The sequence below is a fragment of the Chrysemys picta genome, chromosome 11, assembly GCF_011386835.1.
Source record: "Chrysemys picta bellii isolate R12L10 chromosome 11, ASM1138683v2, whole genome shotgun sequence".
Taxonomy (NCBI): Eukaryota; Metazoa; Chordata; order Testudines; family Emydidae; genus Chrysemys; species Chrysemys picta.
The window spans coordinates 353686-360786 of record NC_088801.1 but is presented as its reverse complement, the minus strand read 5'-3'; the positions used below and the strand labels follow the sequence as shown (position 1 = coordinate 360786).

The following is a 7101-nucleotide window of genomic DNA, read 5'->3' as shown; positions in this document are numbered from 1 at the left end:
TGTGGGACAATTCCCAATGGCTGCGAAACTTTCGCATGCGTAAGGGCACTTTCATGGAACTTTGTGACTTGCTTTCCCCTGCCCTGAAGCGCAAGGATACCAAGATGAGAGCGGCCCTCACGGTTGAGAAGCGAGTGGCGATAGCCCTGTGGAAGCTTGCAATGCCAGACAGCTACCGGTCAGTCAGGAATCAATTTGGAGTAGGAAAATCTACTGTGGGGGCTGCTGTGATCCAAGTAGCCAACGCAATCAAAGACCTGCTGGTATCAAGGGGAGTGACTCTGGGAAATGTGCAGGACATAATGGATGGCTTTGCTGCAATGGGATTCCCAAACTGTGGTGGGGTGATAGACGGAACCCATATCCCTATCTTGTCACCAGAGCACCAAGCCACCGAGTACATAAACCGCAAGGGGTACTTTTCAATGCTGCTGCAAGCCCTGGTGGATCACAAGGGATGTTTCACCAACATCAGTGTGGGATGGCCGGGAAAGGTACATGATGCTCGCGTCTTCAGGCACTCTGGTCTGTTTCGAAAGCTGGAGGAAGGGACTTTCTTCCCGGACCAGAAACTAACCGTTGGGGATGTTGAAATGCCTATCGTGATCCTTGGGGACCCAGCCTACCCCTTAATGCCATGGCTCATGAAGCCGTACACAGGCAGCCTGGACAGTAGTCAGGACCTGTTCAACTACAGGCTGAGCAAGTGCCGAATGGTGGTGGAATGTGCATTTGGACGTTTAAAAGCGCGCTGGCGCAGCTTACTGACTCACTCAGACCTCAGCGAAAAGAATATCCCCATTGTTATTGCTGCTGGCTGTGCGCTCCACAATATCTGTGAGAGTAAGGAGGAGACATTTATGGCGGGGTGGGAGGTTGAGGCAAATCGCCTGGCTGCTGATTACGCGCAGCCAGACACCAGGGCGGTTAGAGGAGCACAGCAGGGCGCGGTGCGCATCACAGAAGCTTTGAAAACGAGTTTTGTGACTGGCCAGGCTACGGTGTGAAACTTCTGTTTGTTTCTCCTTGATGAACCCTCCGCCCCCCCCCACCCAGTTCACTCTACTTCCCTGTAAACCAACCACCCTCCCTACCCTCCCCCCCTCGAGCACCGCTTGCAGAGGCAATAAAGTCATTGTTACTTCACATTCATGCATTCTTTATTAATTCATCACACAACTAGGGGGATAACTGCCAAAGGTAGCCTGGGATGGGTGGGGGAGGAGGGAAGGAAAAGGACACACTGCAGTTTAAAACTTTAAAACTTTAACTCTTATTGAAGGCCAGCCTTCTGATGCTCGGGCAATCATCTGGGGTGGAGTGACTGGGTGGCCGGAGGCCCCCCCACCGTGTTCTTGGGCGTCTGGGTGAGGAGGCTATGGAACTTGGGGAGGAGGGCTGTTGGTTACACAGGGGCTGTAGCGGCGGTCTCTGCTCCTGCTGCCTTTCCTGCAGCTCAACCATACGCTGGAGCATATCAGTTTGATGCTCCAGCAGCCGAAGCATCGACTCTTGCCTTCTGTCTGCAAGCTGACGCCACCTATCATCTTCAGCCCGCCACTTGCTCTGTTCATCCCGCGATTCAGCCCGCCACCTCTTCTCTCGTTCATACTGTGCTTTTTTGCACTCTGACATTGACTGCCTCCATGCATTCTGCTGTGCTCTGTCAGCGTGGGAGGACATCTGGAGCTCCGAGAACATATCATCCCGAGTCCGCCGTTTTCTCCTTCTAATCTTCACTAGCCTCTGTGAAGGAGAAACATTTGCAGCTGGTGGAGGAGAAGGGAGAGGTGGTTAAAAAAGACACATTTTAGAGAACAATGGGTACACTCTTTCACGTTAAATTTTGCTGTTCACATTACACAGCACATGTGCTTTTGTTACAAGGTCGCATTTTTCCTCTTATATTGAGGGCCTGCCGGTTTGGTGTGAGAGATCACTCACGCAGTGCCAGGCAACAGATTTCGGCTTGCAGGCAGCCATGGTAAACCACAGTCTTTTGGCTTTTTTAACCTTCTTAACATGTGGGAATGGTTTCAAACAGTAGCGCCCTCATTTCCCATGCCAAGCACCCGTTGGGTTGGCCATTTAAAATGGGTTTGCAATGTAAAAGGAGGGGCTGTGGTTTCTAGGTTAACATGCAGCACAAACCCAACTAACCCACCTCCTCCCGCACACCCAATTCTCGGGGATGATCACTTCACCCCTCCCCCGCACCGCGTGGCTAACAGCGGGGAACATTTCTGTTCAGCAGAGCAGGAACGGGCACCTCTGAATGTCCCCTTAATAAAATCGCCCCATTTCAACCAGGTGACCGTGAATGATATCACTCTCCTGAGGATAACAAAGAGCGATAAGGAATGGATGTTGTCTGCATGCCAACAAACACCGGGACCATACGCTGCCATGCTTTGTTATGCAATGATTCCAGACTACGTGCTACTGGCCTGGCGTGGTAAAGTGTCCTACCATGGCGGACGGGATAAGGCAGCCCTCCCCAGAAACCTTTTGCAAAGGCTTTTGGAGTACATGAAGGAGAGCTTTCTGGAGATGTCCCTGGAGGATTTCCGCTCCATCCCCATACACGTTAACAGACTTTTCCAGTAGCTGTACTGGCCGCGATTGCCAGGGCAAATTAATCATTAAACACGCTTGCTTTTAAACCATGTGTAATATTTACAAAGGTACACTCACCAGAGGTCCCCTGTGTGCCCTCAGGGTTTGGGAGCACGCCTTGGGTGAGTTCGGGGGTTACTGGTTCCAGGTCCAGGGTGATAAACATATCCTGGCTGTTGGGGAAACCGGTTTTTCCGCTTCCTTGCTGTGAGCTATCTTCATTATATTCATCCTCATCTTCCTCGTACCCCGAACCCCGAACCCGCTTCCCTGTGTGTTTCTCCAGTGATGGAGTCATAGCACACGGTTGGGGTAGTGGTGGCTGCACCCCCTAGCATGGCATGCAGCTCCGCGTAGAAGCGGCATGTTTGCGGCTGTGCCCCGGACCTTCCGTTTGCCTCTCTGGCTTTGTGGTAGGCTTGCCTTAGCTCCTTAATTTTCACGCGGCACTGCTGTGCGTCCCTGTTATGGCCTCTGTCCTTCATGGCCTTTGAGACCTTTTCTAATATTTTGCCATTTCATTTACTGCTATGGAGTTCAGCTAGCACTGATTCGTCTCCCCATATGGCAAGCAGATCCCATACCTCCCGTTCGGTCCATGATGGAGCTCTTTTGCAATCCTGGGACTCCATCACGGTTACCTGTGCTGATGAGCTCTGCATGGTCACCTGTGCTCTCCACACTGCACAGGAAATGAAATTCAAACGTTCGCGAGGCTTTTCCTGTCTACCTGGTCAGTGCATCTGAGTTGAGAGTGCTGTCCAGAGCGGGCACAACGAAGCACTGTGGGATAGCTCCCAGAGGCCAATAACGTTGAATTCCGTTCACACTACCCCAATTCCGACCCATTAAGGCCAATTTTATCACTAATTCCCTTGTCGGAGGTGGAGTAAAGAAACCAGTTTAAAGGGCCCTTTCAGTCGAAAAAAGAGACTTAGCCGTGTGAACGTGTCCAGGCTTAATTCGATTAAACACTGCTAAATTCGACCTAAACTCGTAGTGTAGACCAGGCCTAAGACTAACAGATGTATTGGAGCATAAGCTTTCGTGGGGGAATGCCCACTTCGTCGGATGCATCACCCGAAGTGGGCATTCACCCACGAAAGCTTATGCTCCAATACGTCTGTTAGTCTTAAAGGTGCCACAGGACCCTCTGTTGCTTTTTACAGATCCAGACTAACATGGCTACCCCTCTGATACTTGACACATGAACTACTGTTACTGTGATAGCGCCCCCCACTGTAAGACATAAGAAGATGACAGTCCTCGCCCAAAGAGCTCATGGTCCAGCGTAAGTGATGCTACGTGCTCAGCTCAACAAATGGTTACAAAATGATCTATTTGCTTTGGCTGTGGGATCTGAGTGAAGGGACCCAAAGGACTGAATGGAGCCTGTTGTAGCTTAGAGAAGGTGGCAGGCTGCCACTAGCTCACCCCCAGCCCAGCTCTCTGCAATCAGGAACGCCGTTAGCTGGGAGACAGAGGGATTCCTGGGAACTGATCTAAATTTACCGGAGACTGGGAGCTCCCTGGGACAGCGACTGTTTCCTCATTAGTTTGAATTGTGCCAGCCCTTTGAAATAGTAATTCCTCAGCAACTCCCACGACTGTTCTCAGGCCTAACTGACCAGGTAACTGGAGACTGGAATAAGCTTTTCTGTCCCTACTTCAATTCTGAGATAATCTGAGCAGATCAAAGCTCACGAACTGCTAGAGCCAAGATGGAGGTTGGGATGGTCAAAGGCACCGCAGGGAGCCAGGCCCCCAAATCCCACTGAAGCTGAAGCCAGACAAATCCCAGCTAGAATTAGGCGAGAGTTGTGACCAGGGTGGGTCATTACCCATTGGCACAGACTCCCCAGGGAACTGGGGGGCTCCTCCATCTCCTGAGGGCTGCGGATCCAGCCTGGGGCCCTTCTGGCAGATGCTTTAGCCGAACACAAGTTATTGGGCTCAATACAGGGCGACTGGTGAAATTCTCTGGCCTGGGCCATACAGCAGGTCAGACGGGACCATTAGAACTCTGAATGTGGCACCTAATGTCCTTAGGGCCCCTACACCCTAAGGACCCTGGGACAAGCTGCTCCCGGGCCATAGAGCTCTGCTTTCTAGGGCAGCGATTTTCTCAACGGCTGCTAAAGGCCATAACGAGCCTGCCGGGCGGGGGGAGGGGGAGCGAGAGAGATGTAAATCAGACTGATTTTTAAGGGCCGATATCCGATGACCTACCAAGGACACTGCTTTACCAGCCCCCCCGCCCCAGAAAGAGGAGAATCTGCTGTCCGTGGCAGTGGTTAATCTTGGTAGTTCATGGAGAAGGGAAGAGGACGGGAAAGTCTCTTGTCCCTCAGCCCAGCAGGCCTTTCGGGCCTGGGCACATGACTCTGGCTTGATCCAGACCTGGGATCTGGGTGATTTTCAGTCACTGGCTTTGCAGGAGGATGTTCACATTTGTTGCATCCGAAGAAGTGAGGTTTTTACTCACGAAAGCTTATGCCCAAATAAATCTGTTAGTCTTTAAGGTGCCACCAGACTCCTTGTTGTTTTTGTCGATACAGACTAACACGGCTACCCTCTGATACTTCATAAACACAGTGATAGATTTAGCGGGTGCCCCTCCCATCCCCCCAGGGCCCAGCTAATCCCCACTGATGAGCCTACAGGAACAATGGGGTGACCTACGATAGCCCGGCTCCCCACAGGGCCAGGCCTTGTGCCCTCAGGCACCCACATGCAAGGGCTCTTGTACTTGTGGCCCAGATTCAAGACACAGGTAAGCAGTTTCCATGGGCGGGGTGAGAGCTGGCCAGGTAGGACCCCACCTCCCCCTCCGACTGAACATTGTGGGAGAGGGAAAACCCTGGGCTGGATGGACCCAGCTACTCCACCCACTCCTGGGAACCCCTTGGGCACCAGAAATCCCCAGCACTTGCTGCTAGGGGCAGGCCCAGTCGCCCAGGGAAAAACGGCTCAGAGCAGGAGCAGGGCTCAGCGCAGCCATGGCTGACGTCAGCAGAACAAGGCAGGCAGAGACCAGGACAGGCATCTCCTCCTGCATCAGCCGTGCCAACATGAGAGCCAGCAGCCGAGTGGCTTTCGAACGGTTCATCGCTGTGGAGGGACGAGCACTGGGACGGGGGAAGAGCAGAGGGTTTCCAGTCAGTCACATTTGATTCCAATACAAGACTGCAGGGAGGGGGTGGGGCCAGGTGAGCGATACAGAACTGGTATGAAAGTGAAGGGCTGGATGGGGACAGACTAGGGGCATGCAGGCCAAGGTAAGAACAAACAGAAATGGGGATGTTCTCGTCCAGGGGTTCTCAAACTTCATTGCACCGCGACCCCCTTCTGCCAACAAACATTGCGACGTGACCTCCGGACAGAGGACTGAAGCCCGAGCCTGCCTGTGCCCCACCAGCTCACGCGGGGAGGCCAAAGCTAAAGCCCTTGGGCTTTGGCCCTGGGTGGTGAGGCTCACGCTTTGGGCGGTGGGGCTCGGACTTCAGCTTTGGCCCTTTTGCCAAGAAGGAACCATCTTCAGGATGATCTGTTGGAGATGACGTGCTATGGAAGAAGAATGCCCATTTCGTGGAATGAGATGCGGTCTGTGCACTATAGCGTCACACACACACACTTGTACTTTTATATATAAATACGTGAGCAACACGATCTCCACACCAGACTTGTCCCCGTATTTGTAAGTACTGAAGTGTAAGTGCCAAGGGCACCGTTCCACGAGTCCTGTCTGTCACTCACGGCAGCGCTGGCACTGAGGACATGTTCCAGCCCCCAGTCGCCCCCAGGCCACTCCTCCCAGCAGGGGCGCGGATGCAGTTTACTCAGGGTAGCAGCAGTGATGCCCCAGTCCCAACCCACCTGTAACACCTGCAGACTCACCACGGGGGCGCCTCCTGCTGGCTGCTCCAGGAATTAGCTCTGTCCAGCCATGGAGCCCCCTGTGCAGGTGGCGTGTCACCCATTGCTCTGCGGTGCTGTCTGGGACCCACGTTGCTCCCTGGCTTGCGGCCTCCTCCTCTGGACAGAGCCCTCCGGCTGTGCCCCGCTCGGTTCTCCCCCTTCCGGGGGCATCCGCAGTCCTGTCTGGCCCTGCCCTCGTGGCCAACTGCAGCCCCAGAGTCTAGCCCCCGGCCTCAGGGCCAGCCCCAGTCTGCATCGGGCCAGGCTCCTCCACGGCCAAGTGCAGCGTAAGGGGGGGACCCAGGCCCATCCACTACGCTGGGTCCCGGCCCAGGGACCCTCGGGCAGCAGCCATGTCCTGCCCTGCTTCTCTCCCCTCTACTGCTCGCGCTCCCTGGGCCACTTCCCCTGGGACTTCCTCGGCCCTTCCTTCCAGGGGCCTCAGCCCGGCAGGGACCAGGCTGGAGCTTTCCCTCCGCTCCCCTGAGCCTGCCCAGCGCTGCTCTATCTCAGGGGCTATCCCTGGGGGGCCAGTCCCCCTCCTCCCTTGCTTGTCAGGGAGAGACT

At 54.2% G+C, this 7101-nt stretch overlaps 1 long non-coding RNA gene across 1 annotated transcript; it reads right to left on the bottom strand.

Moving 5' to 3' along the window:
- Positions 1–1145: 1145 nt before the first annotated feature.
- On the bottom strand, positions 1146–7101 carry LOC135974232 (uncharacterized). The gene is made up of 2 exons (XR_010591454.1): positions 6514–7101; positions 1146–1769 (listed from the first exon to the last, which is right to left on the bottom strand). It is a non-coding gene; the product is annotated as an uncharacterized LOC135974232 (long non-coding RNA).